This window comes from Puma concolor, chromosome E4, assembly GCF_028749965.1.
Source record: "Puma concolor isolate L17-30 chromosome E4, mPumCon1.1.hap2, whole genome shotgun sequence".
NCBI lineage: Eukaryota > Metazoa > Chordata > Mammalia > Carnivora > Felidae > Puma > Puma concolor.
The window spans coordinates 66,779,762-66,796,634 of NC_141683.1; the positions used below are offsets into that span (position 1 = coordinate 66,779,762).

General features: G+C 40.4%; 1 protein-coding gene across 2 annotated transcripts in view; it reads left to right on the forward strand.

The window, feature by feature from the left end:
• Nucleotides 1-159: 159 nt before the first annotated feature.
• CNST (consortin, connexin sorting protein) overlaps nucleotides 160-16,873 on the forward strand; it is a 118,805-nt gene continuing 102,091 nt past the window's right edge. For both annotated transcript variants that reach the window (XM_086693455.1, XM_025926313.2), the window contains exon 1: nucleotides 160-299. The gene's annotated coding sequence lies outside the window, so the exon portion shown is untranslated. The remainder of the gene's footprint in view (nucleotides 300-16,873) is intronic.

Sequence of the window (16,873 nt, forward strand, 5' to 3'; positions counted from 1 at the left end):
CGTGGAGAGAGACGGACCATCCGGGTTGTGTCTGGACCTGTTACTCTATGGTCGTCCCTGCGCTTCCTCTCTAGCCGCTCGCGCTCTATGCTCCGCGGCCGCGGGCTGCCCGCCGCCCGCCGGCCCGCCGGGAAGGGTGCGCAGAGAGAGGCGGGGCGGGAAGGCAGAAGGTGTCTCCACCGGAGCGGCGGGAGACCCGAGCAGGCTCTGTGACAGCGCTTCGGCCGCCATGTCAGCGAGCGGGGCTGGAGACAGACCCGGCGCGCAGCCGTAGCCCTCCGGTCGCCTCCGACTCCCAGGTGAGGAGAGGGAGAGGGAGAGCGGTGCGGGGCAGCGGCCGGCTCGCGGCCGGGGTGGAAAGCCCCCGGGACCCCGCGCGCCTCCCCCGCGCTGTGCGCCGCGCGCCGCCTCTGCGCTGCCGGGGAGGTGTAGCCCCGCGCCCCCTGCGCCCGCCGGCGCGCCTCCCGTCCCCCCGGCCCGGGTGTCCGCGCCTCCTCCCCGCGGCAGCAGCCCACGGCCCGGGCTCTGGCTCTGCGCCCTCGGGGGTGGCCCCGCTTTGCCTTCGTACCTGCGCCCCCGCCTCCACCGAGCGCCGCCGAGTGTCTCCCTGCCGTACCTCCTTCTGGGCCGGTATTTACCTTAATGTTCGTTTGTAACTCGCGTGTTGATAAGATTTAAAGTTAAGGTTATAAAAAAATTACAGTTTGAAAGCTTTAAATCCCCTTCTAGGCTTAGGAAGGTTGCGACCTTAGGATGCTTATTTTGATCCCTCCGTAAACTTATTCAGATACGTGCCGCGGAATGCAATTTTGAAGACCAATTCCAAGGACTCTAAAAATAGGATGCTCTGATGGAAATTTTGGCAGTCTTTTTACCTCTTGGGCAGTGTTAGAAGGCTCGATTCTTTGAGAGTGATTTCAGTGTTTAAGGATTATGCTCAGAAAGAGATTGGCCCGTCACTCGTTACACCAGGACAGGAAACCGCATCCAATCAACACCCTGTGAAAATATGTACAATCCTTTCTGCTTACTGTGCTCGCGGCGTAATTGAGCTTGGTATTTAAATGCACAAGAAAAAGGTTTCTGAGGAATGTATCACCTGGCGAATTGAAGTCTGAGGATTATACCCAGCTGATGAATCTCAAAATGGATAAAGAAATTGACAAGCAAATATGCCCCCCCCTCCTTTTTTTGGATGATAAATTTGCTAGGACACTATAGAAAGTATCTGATCAGCTGTTGTGGAAGCCGTGGGGACTCGTTGATTTCCTCAAATTCATTTTTTGTATTGACAGTTTTCTAGAAGTGATTCTTGCATGCTCTGAACACCGAAGGAAGCATTCCCCACGATTCTTCAATGAGCTGTCACCTCCTCTATCCTTTTAAAGATATTTTCATAGATTGTGAAATACACTGGATTTTTTTCCCTTAAAAGTCCCGGAGGCCTGAATATTTTTAAATCAAATAAAGAAGAAAAATGTCATGATAGAGGAAGAAATGGTTCACTTCTAGAAATTGATTTTGAATTTTTCATGTTTAAAATACACTTAAAAAATTGTACAAAATATTTATTTTAAAATATATTTTCTTATTTCATAAGATTTGTGGAAGAAAGGTAGCCTGCTCAGCCCTAGAGAAGCTGATGTTTCTTATTTTGCTTTTGAGTCGGTTTGGGTTTGGGGGTGTGTGTTTGTTTGTTTGTTTGTTTTGGACAGGAGCGTAAGGTTATGATAATTATTTCCCTTTTTATAATGCTAATGGTTGTTTGTGGTTGAAGGTGCTTCAATAATAAAGACACAATCCTACACATTTTATTTTTCTGAGGCCCTAGGTACTGGAAAGGAAATAAATGTTAATTTCCCTTTAAAGGTGTGCCTTACAATCAGCATTCAGATCTACTTTATTAGAAAAACGTGATTTGCTTATTTCCCATCATAGTTTCTTCAGAGGTGTGGTTTTGGCGTCCTGTGCTATTTTTTCCCCTTTGAAGTAATCTTTCCTTAAAATGGTGTCAGGGCAAAGTGATTCTATTTTTACACTCTTCTTAAGTTATTTTTGATAATATCAACTGATCGAGAAAATAACTGCTTTTTCTTTTGGCTTTTAACTGGCAGTTGTAATTGGGAAATGTCCAGTGATAGATACTCCTATTTGCTATCAGCACTAAGTCTGTAGGTCTGTAAACAGTGCTGGAAGGGACGGCAGGTCTGTGACAATCCAGCTGTAATGCAAGCCACATAAGCAATGTAAAGTTTTCTAGTCTCATTCACAAGGTAAAGAAACAAGTGAAATCAACTTTAATATATTTTACTTAAACCATACAGTTTCAAATGGAATGTTTGGAAAATTGAGAATGAGATATTTTACATTCTTTCGTACTAAATCTACAAAAGCTGGTGTTGATACTTAGAGTACATGTGAGTTCAGACTACCCACATTTCAAGCGCTCAGTAGCCACATGTAGCTGGCAAATGGCTAGGATCTTATTGGGCAGCTCGTAGCGACAGTATTGCTACATGATTTTTAGGATGTCTTCCTATCCTGAGAGTCTGGGGTAAATCCAATAGGGTAAGTTTAAAAATCCTTTTCTTAAAGTGCTGTGATAGTCAAACTGAGAAGTTTCTTCTTTTCTTTTCTTTTCTTTTCTTTTCTTTTCTTTTCTTTTCTTTTCCCCAAACTGAGAAGTTTCTGTGCAGGAAGAAAGTTCCAAGAAGTCTCTTCCTCTTGGAGATGACTGTCTTAACCCTGAGTAGGATAAACAGGTGGACAAGTGCATGTTTGGTGGAGGTTGTAAGATGACTAGGGTGCTCAGTCATTTCCTGGGGTGTCATTGTTACAGTTATTTACATCTGCATGTCAACAATGTGTCAAGATGCTTTGTGACTCTGTTTCCTTTACCTGTGTTACTAAGTAGGGAGAGCTTGAATGGGTATAAATGTGCTTCTCCGTATGATGGCATTTCTTGTCAAAGGAAAGAGAAAATCTTTTCAGCAAAATTCAGAAAGAAAGGGTATTTTTTTGGTTCAAAAATGCCAGGAGCCTGGTTACAAGCAAACAAGTAACTCATGTATGGTGGTTTAGATAAAGTTAGAAGGAAATACAGCACTTTCGATACAAAACTACGGACATGCTGACTATGTACGAGCTTTAAGTTGTTTTTGCAACAGGGATGGTGATTTGCATGGAACGATCTCTTGTTCAGAGCTATTAAAACCGAAGGATAACCGTGTTGGAAAACTAACCTTATGGCTAACTGACCTCAGTGGGATCAATAGGACCTATCATTGTTCTTCTCTTATATATTCTATTAAACTTCCCCTAATACTACTTTGCACTGTTTACATCTACATTTAATATTAAAATTCATTGTCAAAATTCATCTGAAGCCCTAATTAATATTTGGTATAATCTAATATAAGAAATCTGCCTCCTCCCCAACCCTTATGGTATAAAGAAATCTTAAATTACCCGTTCAGTAAGCAAAATCCCTCTAAAATCTAGTCATTATAGAGCTGTCACAGTGTTGGCATTGTGTGGAGTATTAAAAGATCAGAGACAGACCTGGGGAATACGTAATGATTGGATGTTGCTTGTTTCCTGAGACATACATAGATGCACATTATAGCAGGAAAATACAGTGTTTTCATTTGTATCTAAATCTAGATGACTGTCTATTGGCACCATTTTCTTTGGATAAGAAAGAATATAGTTCCTACAAATTAGTCTTAACAGGTTTTTTTAATTTGAGGAAGAATAATTGAGAGTTTGGCAATTTTCATTTTTTAAAAAAGCTCTTAAATGATTTAAGTGGCCTCTCCAAGGATTATATTTTTATTGAGAAATTCTACACTCAGTGTATCTGTGTCTTGATACTGTTGTGAGCATTCTCTCCAGTTTAGGGCCCTGAAGATTCACACAAATACAGGCTTTTCTTTATCTAGGAATCATTCCCTTGGGGGAAATTATATTCCCTTTTACCGAGGGAATACATTTGGTTTTCATGCATTTCAAATGATTTATTTATAGTATTCTTTGAAGAAATACATCAATAGTCAACTGCATCTCAATAAAATAAAAATAGGGGCGCCTGGGTGGCGCAGTCGGTTAAGCGTCCGACTTCAGCCAGGTCACGATCTGGCGGTCCGTGGGTTCGAGCCCCGCGTCGGGCTCTGGGCTGATGGCTCAGAGCCTGAAGCCTGTTTCCGATTCTGTGTCTCCGTCTCTCTCTCTGCCCCTCCCCCGTTCATGCTCTGCCTCTCTCTCTGTCCCAAAAATAAATAAACGTTGAAAAAAAAAATTTTTTTTTAAAAAATAAAATAAAAATAAAAGCCCTGTCCGAGCAATCTAAAAAACAAAAAAATGTAAAACTTCTGAATCTTCTGATGGCTTGAGATTTCCTACATTGTTTTAGTCACAGTTGGGAGATTGTGCCAACATGTTTGGAGATGGAAACTTTTTGCCATCACATCACTCCTCCATCTCTTACTACTTCCTGTTTTCCATCATTCGCCACGTGGAAAGATAGTACGTGTCTGTCAAAACACTGACACATTAAGTTTAGTTTTCCTTTTTTTTTTTTTTTTTTTAATTTTTTTTTTCCAAACGTTTATTTATTTTTGGGACAGAGAGAGACAGAGCATGAACGGGGGAGGGGCAGAGAGAGAGGGAGACACAGAATCGGAAACAGGCTCCAGGCTCCGAGCCATCAGCCCAGAGCCCGACGCGGGGCTCGAACTCACGGACCGCGAGATCGTGACCTGGCTGAAGTCGGACGCTCAACCGACTGCGCCACCCAGGCGCCCCAGTTTTCCTTTTGACCGTAGGAGGAATTGCTGGAGCAGTATGTGACAAATATTGTCACCTTTATTGACATTGGCCTTTTGACATTTGAAATGACGGTACCTAAGAGATTTCAGGAATTAGCAATATTTTGTAACTGTCCTGTCTGTTAATGCTCCTAATTACTTAGCCTGTTTTTCCTGTAAGACCACTACCTAAGTAATTGCTGTTTTTTTCTGTGTTTGCTGCATCTAGAAAACTCAGTGAATTAAGTGGCTGTGGGTTTCTAATTTGAATGAAGGCAAACTAACATTTTAAAGATCTTTTATATTACAGATTTTGAAATAAATAATGTCCTTAAAATATGTAAACTTTATGATAAAGTTAAGAATGATGTTGTTCCTGGGTCACCAGGATGTGGTTCTGGCTCAGTCGGTTAAGCGTCTGACTTCGGCTCAGGTCATGATCTCACGGTCCATGGGTTCGAGCCCCACGTCGGGCTTTGTGCTGCCAGCTCACAGCCTGGAGCCTGCTTCAGATTCTGTCTCCCTCTCTCTCTGCCCCTCCCCTTCTCACGATCTGTCTCTCTCTGTCTCTCAAAAAAATAGCATTAAAAAAAAAAAAAAGAAAAAAGAATGGTGTTGTTCCTGGGTATTTGAAAGCATACCACTGACTTTATTTTGTGCATGCATTGCTTTTTCCACTGTTTTTCCCTTCTGCTCATATTACCACTGTGCAGCTAAATCTTAAGAGTTTACAGATGAACTGAAAAACATTGCTTATGGTTTTTTTAATGAGAACTTATTTCTGTGAATATGTATTTTATTTACTGAAGCCCCCTAGTGGAGTTATTTCTTCTGTACCTTATGAAACACCAAAGTTTACTTCAGTTTGTTTTTCCCCTGCTGGTGGAGCATGAAAACAGTTTACTTAGGTCTTCAAAGGACTCTTACCCACTAATCTGTGATTTCCTCCCTCAAATTCAGCTCAGATGAAAAGGGAAATGGAAGTTTGTAGAAACTATTCTGATCAGAAAGGAAAAGGCTGTCTGCCCATTTGTGACTTCTTCATCCAGATTCAGTCGGCAGGCTTTATTTTCTTCAACAGCTTATAATCACTTTCTTCCTTTTGCTCCAATAGTTAAAAAATTGTTGTGGAGTTCTTTGCCATGCTGACAGAGTCATACGTAAAGCATTGTGGAAGCAATGTAAATAGCCAGAATTAGAAACAAGGTTCTGTGACTTGCTTATTTTAATCGTATATGTTTTGTGACTGAGAAGAGACAAAATGGTTTGTCTTCTTCGTCTCACCTCTGAGCTCAAGCTTAAAAATTGATCGCCTATGTCTTTATCAAGCAAAGCTCATATTTTCACTAGCCAAAGGACGATCTATTTCTTATTCACCCGAAATAAAAGAGTATGTAATCAGGAGGTAGTTTTTACTTATATCAAGTGGCCTCTTATTTAATTATAATTTTGTAGATTTTGATGCCTACAGGCTTTTTGTCCTTTTTTAGCTGTATACCTGGGGATTCGCTAGTGAACTCCAACAGACTTTGACCTCTGTCAAAATGGCTTGCCTTCGCTGACAAGTTCAAAGAGTATACATACCTACATGTGCAAAAAGCTTATAAGCAAAAATTCTGCTCCAGAAGCACTTATCAAGACTGAGGAAACACTTATCAATATTGAGGAAACAAATATTCTAAGAATGCCTGTCTTACAACTAAAGCCTCCGTGTGCTTGTCCAGTACTTTGTATAAAACCATGTACTTTGTGCAGCCTTTGCTGGAGAGTCTCCACTCTGTTCTAGCTCTTCAGAGTATGTGAGACGGTATCCAGAATGCCACTACAGCATATTCTGCCTTACCTCACCTTTTGGTTTCTTTCTCTTCTTCTGTCTTCTTTGGAAAGTTCAAAAGTCAGAGCAGGTCGTAGTCTGTTATAAACTTGAAGTGGGGGAGGAATGCAAATGTTACTCTTTCGCTCTTGCCTCTCCTTCCTTCCCTATTACAAAAGTACTAATGCTCCAAAGAGAAGAAAAGGTAGATAAGTTTTAAGTTGAGGAAAATGGGGTTATTCAAAGATTCGTGTTTTTTCTATAATTAAAGTTGAACAGAAGCTTCACGTTAGAGTCAAAATCCATTGATATCTCTCATCCTGCTGAAGATGTCTGATGGATTTGTCAGGAAGAAATTCTGAGTACAAGTATACTTTGAGTGCACAGACCTAGGCTATACTAGAGTATATTTAATAGTACTGTCTCTTTATATTATGTATGTTTTCATTAGGGAATACTTGACACTGACATAAAACATCTCTGGGGAAAATCGTATGCTGCCAACAATCTGGTTTTTTTTTTTTATGTTTATTTATTTATTTTGAGAGAGTGAAAGCGAGCAGGAGAGGGGCAGAGAGAGAGGGAGAGAGAATCCCGAGCAAGCTCCACGCTATCAGTGCAGAGCCCGATGTGGGGCTTGAACTCACAAACCATGAGATCAGAGCCAAAATCAAGAGTCAGATGCTTAACTGACTGAGCCACTTAGGCACCCCTCTGCCAACAATCTTCTAACGCAACATAAGGGATCCTTCTCTGGGACAAATTTTTTTCTCTATTGGTTTATCCTTTTATTAGAATTTGTTACCTAGAGTAAACTGCCTTGCTCTGGCATTTTTTCTTTTCCCAAAACCCCATCAAAATACATTCTCTTGAATAACTTAAAGAAATCATCCGTCTCTCTTCCTGCCTTTCAGTTAACTTTCAGTATGCTCTGGATATAAATCAGTATGTCACTGTTAGGTCAGACGGAATTGCAGGAGTCTGCAGTCCTTGATGTGCTCGGACTGGGTAATGGAGGTGGGAGTGATTGACAGTAAAAAGGACCGGAAGTTAGGGCCACATAATGGGACGTTGGTAACGGCATGTTGGAGATGGCTGGGACTCATCTGAAGTGAAGAGATTGTTTGGGTGCCAGTAACAACATACGACTCAGATGATACTAGCTACACTGACCGGATGGTGAGATGTCGCTGTGGAACTTTGAGACTTGGTGAGATAGTCATTCCACAAGTGTATCAAGCCACTGCTTTTATTGTAAAACACAAATTGTTTTCAAATGAATGATCTGCCCCTTAGGTATGCAGGATGCATTGAAAGGGCCATGTGAAACAATGAGAGCCTTAATTAAAAGTAAATATAGCAGCCTCAACTCATACTGAAATTTCCTAGTAACTTTGGAAATGATAGAATTAGTGAGTTTTTACTTCTTGTTCAAAAGAAAAATAGAAACTAAGCTAGAGAATTCCTGGCTTAGGTTTTGTAATTTAAAAATAGTGTTAAAATTGTGTTTGATGCTGTATGGATTATGTTCTTTATCTTAGTTGGGTTCATTCCTTAATTTTACTAATATCCATATGAACCTGCACATTACAGTATACATGTGTGTGTACACATTACAACATCCATACCCATTTTGGTGAATAATTTTAAAATATGGTGGCTTGTGAATGAATCCAAACCTAGCATTGGTTCCTATCAGTTTAATGGTTAATGTTTGAACCCATAGGTGATCAGTATTAATAGTAAGTACTGTGAGAAATGCAGTGGAAGTCAACGTTTAAAACATTTGATGAAAAATGCAAGTCCCAAGAATGTATACAGCTTTATGTATGTAGATTCATTTTAACTTTTTTAGAAAATAAAGGAAAACTGCATGAAAAACTTTTCTGGTTAGTATAATTTATAATTGATTCAGTAAATATTGTGTAGATTTTTATTTTTTCATTTTACCAGAATTTCAGATGCCACCTTTTTGACTTAGGATTTGGTAAACATATAGGGACAAATTCTGTAACCATTCAGATGAGTTTATTTCTAAGATCTGTAATATTCCTCCATAGAGATCTATACTTTGTGCCCTTGAAAACTGGCTTTGTAGAAACTCCTGTTTCTCAAGGTTACTGGCAAATATATAAGGCAACTCTTTGATGGTTCCCAAATAGAGCAAATGAAGCAATGACTTACTTCTGAGACGATGGATAAACACACGTTCCAAAATTTACACGAGATAGTACATGTCAAAGTGTTTAACCTCCACAGTGTTTAACCTACAGAAAGCACTTAGTAAATGGTGTGTTTTAAATTTGCTAAACTTGTGTGATACTCTTGTATTTACTTATATTATTTTCTTTTGAAAGAAATGAACAATATTAATATTTAGATTACTATTAGCATTCCTGGTGATTTTTTTTAAAATGTGTGTTCTTTATTCAACTTTTAAAAATTTTTATTTAGTATAAAAATATATCTTTAAATATGCAAAATACAGAAGAGTGCCAAAGAGAAAAAAAAATCACTCGTACTGTCATTGACCAAGGAAATGAAGTGTTGGGACACCTGGGTGGCCCAGTCAGTGGAGTGTCCGACTTCGGCTCAGGTCGTGATCTCACAGTTCGTGGGTTCGAGCCCCACGTCAGGCTCTGTGCTGACAGCTCACAGCCTGGAGCCTGCTTCAGAGTCTGTGTCTTCCCCCTCTCTCTGCCCCACCCCCCACTTGCACTCTGTCTCTCTCTAAAAATAAATAAACATTAAAAAAATTATTAAAAAAAACTATTCTTGCTACATGTTGTAAAATTGTTTTCTGTAAGTTGTGCCAATTTACATTCAATTTGAACATGTGCCAATGTGTATTTCATTGAACCCTTACCAGTATTACATACCTTGTTTTTAAAAATCCTTGTTGGGGCGCCTGGGTGGCGCAGTCGGTTAAGCGTCCGACTTCAGCCAGGTCACGATCTCGCGGTCTGGGAGTTCGAGCCCCGCGTCAGGCTCTGGGCTGATGGCTCAGAGCCTGGAGCCTGTTTCCGATTCTGTGTCTCCCTCTCTCTCTGCCCCTCCCCCGTTCATGCTCTGTCTCTCTCTGTCCCAAAAATAAATAAACGTTGAAAAAAAAAATTTAAAAAAAAAAATCCTTGTTAATTTTAGAGGTAAATAAGTTGTCCATTGTAGCCAGGGAAAGGTTTTATAAAAGGCTAGTGGGAAATAAAGTTAGAAGGGTTGCCGAGAGACTGGGAGAAAGGCTTTGGAGCTGGGATTTGAGCTGGAACAGGGCTGTGTGAGCAGACAAGACACCTGGAGTCAGCCTCCAGCCGCTTCTCACGCCTTTCCCATCCAGCCAAGCTTTCGTCGTTTCCTCTACAAACTCCTGGTCTCTGTGTCTGCATCGAAGTGCCTGTCCCATCCCACCCGTCCTTCGTGTCCGTCTGTCTAATATTTTGGCTCACCCTTCGTCTTCTCCGTGTCTTTTCCTACCCGGCTGCCTGTCCAGCTAAAACAGCAGAGCAGAGCAGAGTGTGTTCTCTGCGGATGGGCTCACTTGAGGAAGAAGGTGGCAAGCTTATTACCAAATTTACCAGCTAAATCAGCCTGCCTGCCCACAGGTGGATAAAGGACTACACCAGGAATGGGGACAGTTTCTTTACTAACACCACTCTCAGTTTTTGTATCAACCCTGTCACATTCTTAGTAATTAAACTAGCATATGTTCAAGACTTCTTAAAGTTTTTTCTGAGTATAAAAGTGGCCCTGTCAGTTGAGCATCCGACTCTTGACTTCGGCTCAGGTCACGATCTCATGGTTCGTGGATCATGGTTCATCCATGGCTCATAAATCATGAGATCGAGCCACCTGTCAAGCTCTGCACTGACAGCACAGAGCCTGCTTGGGATTCTCTGTCTCTCCCTCTCTCTCTGCCCCTTCCCTTGTTCACTCTCTCACTCACCCTCTGCCAAAATAAACATAAAAAAAAAAGTAATGCAACTTATAAATCCATGAAAAGACAAATAATCAATTTAAAAGTGGGCAAAATACCTCAACAGACATCTCTCCAAAAAAGATACACAGGTGGCCAAAAAACACATGAAAAGATGCTTAACATCATTAGCTATTAGGGAAATGCAAATCAAAACCACAATGAGATGTCACTTTGTACCTCGAAATAAAGAGATTGGAACCCTTATACATTGCTGGTGGGAACGTAAAATGGTATGACAAGTGCGGAAAATGTGGTTTCTCAAAAACATAAACATCAAATTAGCATATGACCCAGCAATTCCACTTCTCAGTGTATACTGAGAAGAACTGAAAGCAGGTGTTCAAAAAAGAAAACAACAACAACAAAAACCCAACCGAACTTGTATATGAATGATTATAGCAGCATTACTTATAATAGCCAAAAAGTAGAAACAACTCCAATGTCCATCAGCTGATGAATGGATGAAATGTAGAATGTTGAAACAATGGAATTTTTTTTGGCCATGAAAGAAGTGAAGTATTGGTAGTATGTTACCACATGGATATACCTTGAAAACATCACACTAAACAGAAGAAGCCAGTCATAAAAGACCCCATACTGTACGATAACATTTATGTGAAATATTTAGAATAGGCAAATCCATAGAGACACAAAGTAGATGGAAGGTTGCCTGGAGTTGGGGCAGAGGGACTTGAGAGACTGGAAAGTGACTTCTAATAGATACATGGGTATGAGAGTGGGGAGGTTCTGAGCTGATGCAGTACTCCAAAATGTGTTGTGACATAGTTGCACAACTTTGTGAATACATTGAAAACTGTTGACTTGTGCATTCTAAATGTGTAAAATGCATGGTCTGTGAATTATTTCCCAATAAAGCTATGATTTTTAAAAACTCAATTGGAAAAAAATGCAGATTTATCACAGAAGATGCATAAAATACAGAGAAATGCAAAAAGGAGAAAAAAGTAATATATTAGAATATTCATTTTGATAAGCTGTAAGAAAATAGTACAAAGTAATTCACGGTCATCACAATTGATAGTACATCAAATGATGATCAGAAATCTAATTTTTACAGAGCAGCATGATAGAAAATTAATGCTATTTTAATTTTATTGGTGTTTTAAGCACTTTTATTTTTAGATTTGTTTTGGTTTAATAGTTGTACTGGAGTTAAAAGCACATAAAAATTCTGTTTTTACATCTTTACGTGGGATTCTAAGTAAAAACCATATGTCAGTGCTTAAGGACTATCATAATTTTTTTTTTTTAAAGCCATTCAAGAAAACCAGTGGCATGAATAGTTAGAATTTAAAGAGCCCATGATGGTTTTATTGCTGAGGAAATTAAAGCTCAGAGAGATGTCTTGCAAATCTTTTCACACAAGTTGTTAACAGGGCTCACATTAGAATGTAGATTTCACTATTAGCAGCCCAGCGTTTTTTCTGCTTTATCACTTTCTTCTCACTGACTCAGTAGTTTCTACTGGCTTGTCCCTTACTGTTTCTTGTGCATGTGCTTTCTCTCCTCAAATAGAGTAGTCTCGGACACAGGTTATACCTCTTAATTCTTTGATTAAAGACAGTTCAGCTTAGTAAATATGAAGATCTAACTAATGGGCTTTATGAAATGATTCATGGGACACTTGGCTGGCTCATTCAGTGGAACATGCGATTCCTGATCTCAGGATGGTGAGTTCGAGCCCCACGTTGGATGTAGAGATGACTTAATAAAATTTTAAAGAAAACCAAAAAAATAAAGAAACCGATTCATGAATCTGGCAGCATCCCACCTAGCAAGTAGGGGGAGCTCCAAAGGGCAACAGAGGGGAAAGGTTTTAAAAGGCAGGAGAAGGAAGTCATGAACAGAAAAAAAGGATTATTTCAGATGAGGTCACCTTTTTTCTGGGACAGAACGGTCTTGTTAGTGGATTACCTCATCTTCCTCTGGGGGATGGAGAGGGTCCATGGGACAGATTGCCCACTTAAGACTGCATTTCTGGGGAAGGTTGGAACGGCAGTCAGGTTAGGTTATTAAGCCCCAGTGTGGGGACTTGGCCTAAGTGACACCATTTTGGGCCTGTGGTTTTCTTTTCAAAGAATTGTTTTTCCCCCCACCATGTTATTCCCTCCCTTCTACTTTTATCTCCTCATGCTAATTCTCTTTGTAGACCCTCTAACAATTCTATGGGCTCAGGTGATTCTGAAACTCAGTAGTCTGGGTGATACCCTGTACTCCATCCACTATTGTATACCTATTACTCAAAGCCTCAAACTCTATCTCCATTTTGACTTGGACCTCTGAGCTCACTCTATTATTTTATAGTCTTTCACCTTTAAACTTTTAGGACAATCCAGGGGTGCCTGGATGGCCCAGTCAGTTGGGCATCTGACTTTGGCTCAGGTCATGATCTTGCGGTTCATGGGTTCAAGCCCTGTGTCGGGCTCTGTACTGACAGCTCAGAGCCTGGAGCCTGCTTCAGATTCTGTGTCTCCCTCTCTTTCTGCCCCTCTTCTGCTCATGCTCTGTGTCTCTCAAAAATAAATAAACCTTTTTTAAAAATTAAAATAAATAAATAAATAAATAAATAAATAAATAAATAAAAACTTTAAGGACAGTCCTGTTGATAAAATCATGTCTTAATTTCAGTATGGGCGACCATAATTCTTCATTTTCATTTTGCCTTTTAAATGAGCATGGAATGACCTTTTATGGTTTTCTCTAGTGGAGAAATCCAGTCAAGAATGTGAGAAGGTGAACCTTTCTAGTAAAATTGTAGTTGAAGAGAAAGAACAGAAAGACGGTTTATTTTTTTTATTTTTTTATTTATTTATTTATTTATTTATTTAAATTTTTATTTTTTTTAAATTTTTTTTTTCAACGTTTATTTATTTTTGGGACAGGGAGAGACAGAGCATGAACGGGGGAGGGTCAGAGAGAGAGGGAGACAGAGAATCGGAAACAGGCTCCAGGCTCTGAGCCATCAGCCCAGAGCCTGACGCGGGGCTCGAACTCACGGACCGCAAGATCGTGACCTAGCTGAAGTTGGACGCTTAACCAACTGCGCCACCCAGGCGCCCCCAGAAAGCTGGTTTAAAATAAATTTGATGTTGGTCTCATTCCATCTGTCTCATTTCTATCTTTAAAACAGTTCTGTATTTTCTTTGAATATTTAACCTTTATTCTTTCATTTGTGTAGCATGAGCAACAAGGATTTATAATTACAAAGTCAGAACTTTCCAGATCAGAAAATAGAGTAGTCCCATTTAATTTTTTTGCATTTGTTTTTTTGTTTGTTTGTTTTTTTACCAATTCATGCTTCTTTTTTTGGAATTTGCCAACTTGTTCTTATCATATTTAGTCTTTCAGAGACAAAAATACTCTTGGAGTTTCTCCTCTATTTCTATTTCCTACCAGATAGTATTTGTGGGTTTTTATTGTGCAGTAAATTTTAAATATCGTCTTATATGATGTAACCACTTTTTCTAAACTGATTTCCTTCGGTAAGAGGTAGTGAAAGAGAGACTCGTTGAGGGTTTTAGTTCATTTAAGCCAGCATTTGTCCACACCTGCCGCATGCCTCAGGAGTGCAGCGGTAAGGGTCACACAAAAAGTGGCACTTTCTCTTGCTTCAGACACTTGAATTCCACTTGGAATAATCTGCATGCATGAAATAACTCGTGAAAAATCCTGAAGCAACAAATACGCAAACACAGGACAGTATCCACCGGATACTTTAAAAACTACGGTATTTATTGCATTTTAAAAAGTAAGTTTTTGAAAATGCCATAACATAGAATCTGTATTACATATCATCTCAAACCACAACTGGGCTTTTCTAAGGCCAGGTAATAAAATAAAGACTCTCACAATTTCCTCCCCCTCCTCCTAACTTGTCCAGCTGCTTCCTGCTCAGGGCCTTCCTCCGATTGTACCTTCTCTGTGGCCACCAGAGACAACACAGAGCCCCTCAGCCCAGGTTCGAGCCCCAATTCCGATAGCTGTTTGGCCTGGGATGAGTTGCTTAACCTGTCAGTGCCTGGGTTTGCTTCCCATAAATTGGAGGTGCTGGTAACCGCCCAATAGAATTGTTGTAGAATATGAGGAAGTATATGCATGGCCCAGAGTGAACGCTGTATAAGCATTTGCTTTTATTCTCAGACTCCATCATGATGGTTATTCCCAACAACAGACAAACATCCTATGACGTCATGTGTTTGAACCTAAAGATTTTTTGGAATTTTGTATTGTTTTTATTCTGCTCTGTAACATCTCTTTTAACATAAAAATAGTGTCTGCCTTCCCACCCTCAATTTTTGGAGTGAATTGGTGTTACCAGAAAAGGCACAATAATCATCCTTTGACTTTGCAGATCCTTTTTGTTTATTTATTTATTTTGAGAGAGAGAGTGCAAGCAGGGGAGGGGGAGAGAGAGAGGGTGAGAGTCCCAAGCAGGCTCCGGGCTGTCAGGGCAGAGCCCAGATAATAGGGCTCAGTCTTGCAAACCATGTGGTCATGACCTGAGCTGAAATCAAGAGTCAGATGCTCAACGGACTGAACCACCCAGGCACCCCAACTTTGCAGATCCTCGATCAGCTTTTACTCTTTCCTCTTTAATTTTTCTTCTTCTTCCTTTTTTTTTTTTTTTTGAGAGAGAGAGAGAGAGAGAGAGAGAGAGAAGCAGGGCTCACCCGAAGCAGGTCTTGTGCTCATTCAACACAGGGCTCAAACTCACGAACCTTGAGATCATGACCTGAGCTGAAGTCAGATGCTTAACCAACTGAGCCACCCAGGCACCCCTTTCCTCTTTACTTTTTCTATTAAATATTCATTAATCATGCCTTGCTGCCTACCATGTTCTGTACCTGTGCTCTCCACCAGCTTACAAGTTCTTCTCAAGGAGGGATTCCATCCTGTTGGTGGTGTTGACAAATACAACAATTATTGAACACAGTGTGTTCAGTCTTGGTATCACTAAAAAATTCATTTTCACAGTCAACAAGACTGGCATTTTAATGTAATAATTTAAATATAAAGCACGACTATAAGTACCACTCAACATTATCTCTACTCTTAGTAATCTGCCAAATACTTGATTATTCTCAGGATTTCCCATAACAGACATCCACACTGGAGGAGAATATTCATTCAACAGACAGTCCTTGAGTGACTGTTCTGTATTTAGCACTAGCCTAGGCACTAGGAAGAAGTTCCAAGAAGTGGCAGTGTATGGTAATTAACAGTGCACACTCCAAATTTGCAGAGATCTGGGTTCATATCTCAGCTACTTACTTGCTACATAAGCTTGAGCAAATTATGTCTCTGTTTCCTCATCTGTAAGGTGAGAAAATAGTTTCTATGAGAATGGAATGAAATAAGATGTGAAGTGTTAGCACAGTACCTGGCATTCATTAAATGTTCCATAAATATTGTGTATGATCAAAAGCACTTTTAGGAGAACAGAGTGGGGGCAGTTACCCAGTGGGCTTGAATTTTAACTGCCACATGGGGATGGAAAAGGAGGCCGTTAAGACTGAGCCAAGGAACCCAAATAGGGCATTGGAGCTGAGAGCTTCATATACAGCCAGGACCCTTGAAGATCTCTGTTCTCAAAAGAGATGGTGGGGCGCCTGGGTGGCTCAGCAGGTTAAGCGTCCAACTTCGGCTCAGGTCATGATCTTGCAGTCCTTGAGTTTGAGCCCCGCGTCAGGCTCTGTGCTGATGGCTCAGAGCCTGGAGCCTGCTTCGGATTCTGTGTCTCCTCTGTCTGCCCCTCCCCTGCTTGGGTGTGCAAGCTCTCTCTCTCTCTCAAGAATAAATAACCATTAAAAAAAAAAATGGAAAAGTGATGGATTGGAGGGTGGGGGTAGTAATCTGCCTAGTAGCAAAGAGATACGTTTTTTCTGTTTCCACTTTGACATGTGGAAGAGAGAGGCTTCCCTGAGACATTGTAACCATAGGTCTATTAACCCTGAGGTTTGGGGTTCATATGAATGTTTTCTTCAGCTGAGAATTAATATAAAAACTGGCCCTGGCTGGTAACACAACCCGGGATACCTGGAGAAAGCAACCTGGAAAGAGTGATCCTTAATCAGCCTTTACAAAACTCCCACCAATGAAGCCCCTCACTGCAGAGGAACTCATTGTGGAAAATTACAAAATCACCATGCATTAAGAGTCAACAGAAACAACAAACAACAATTCAGACTCCTAAGAATCTAAAAGAATGAGCATTATTTTACTTTAAAATAAGAATGGGGGATAAAAAGTATGGAAAATGGT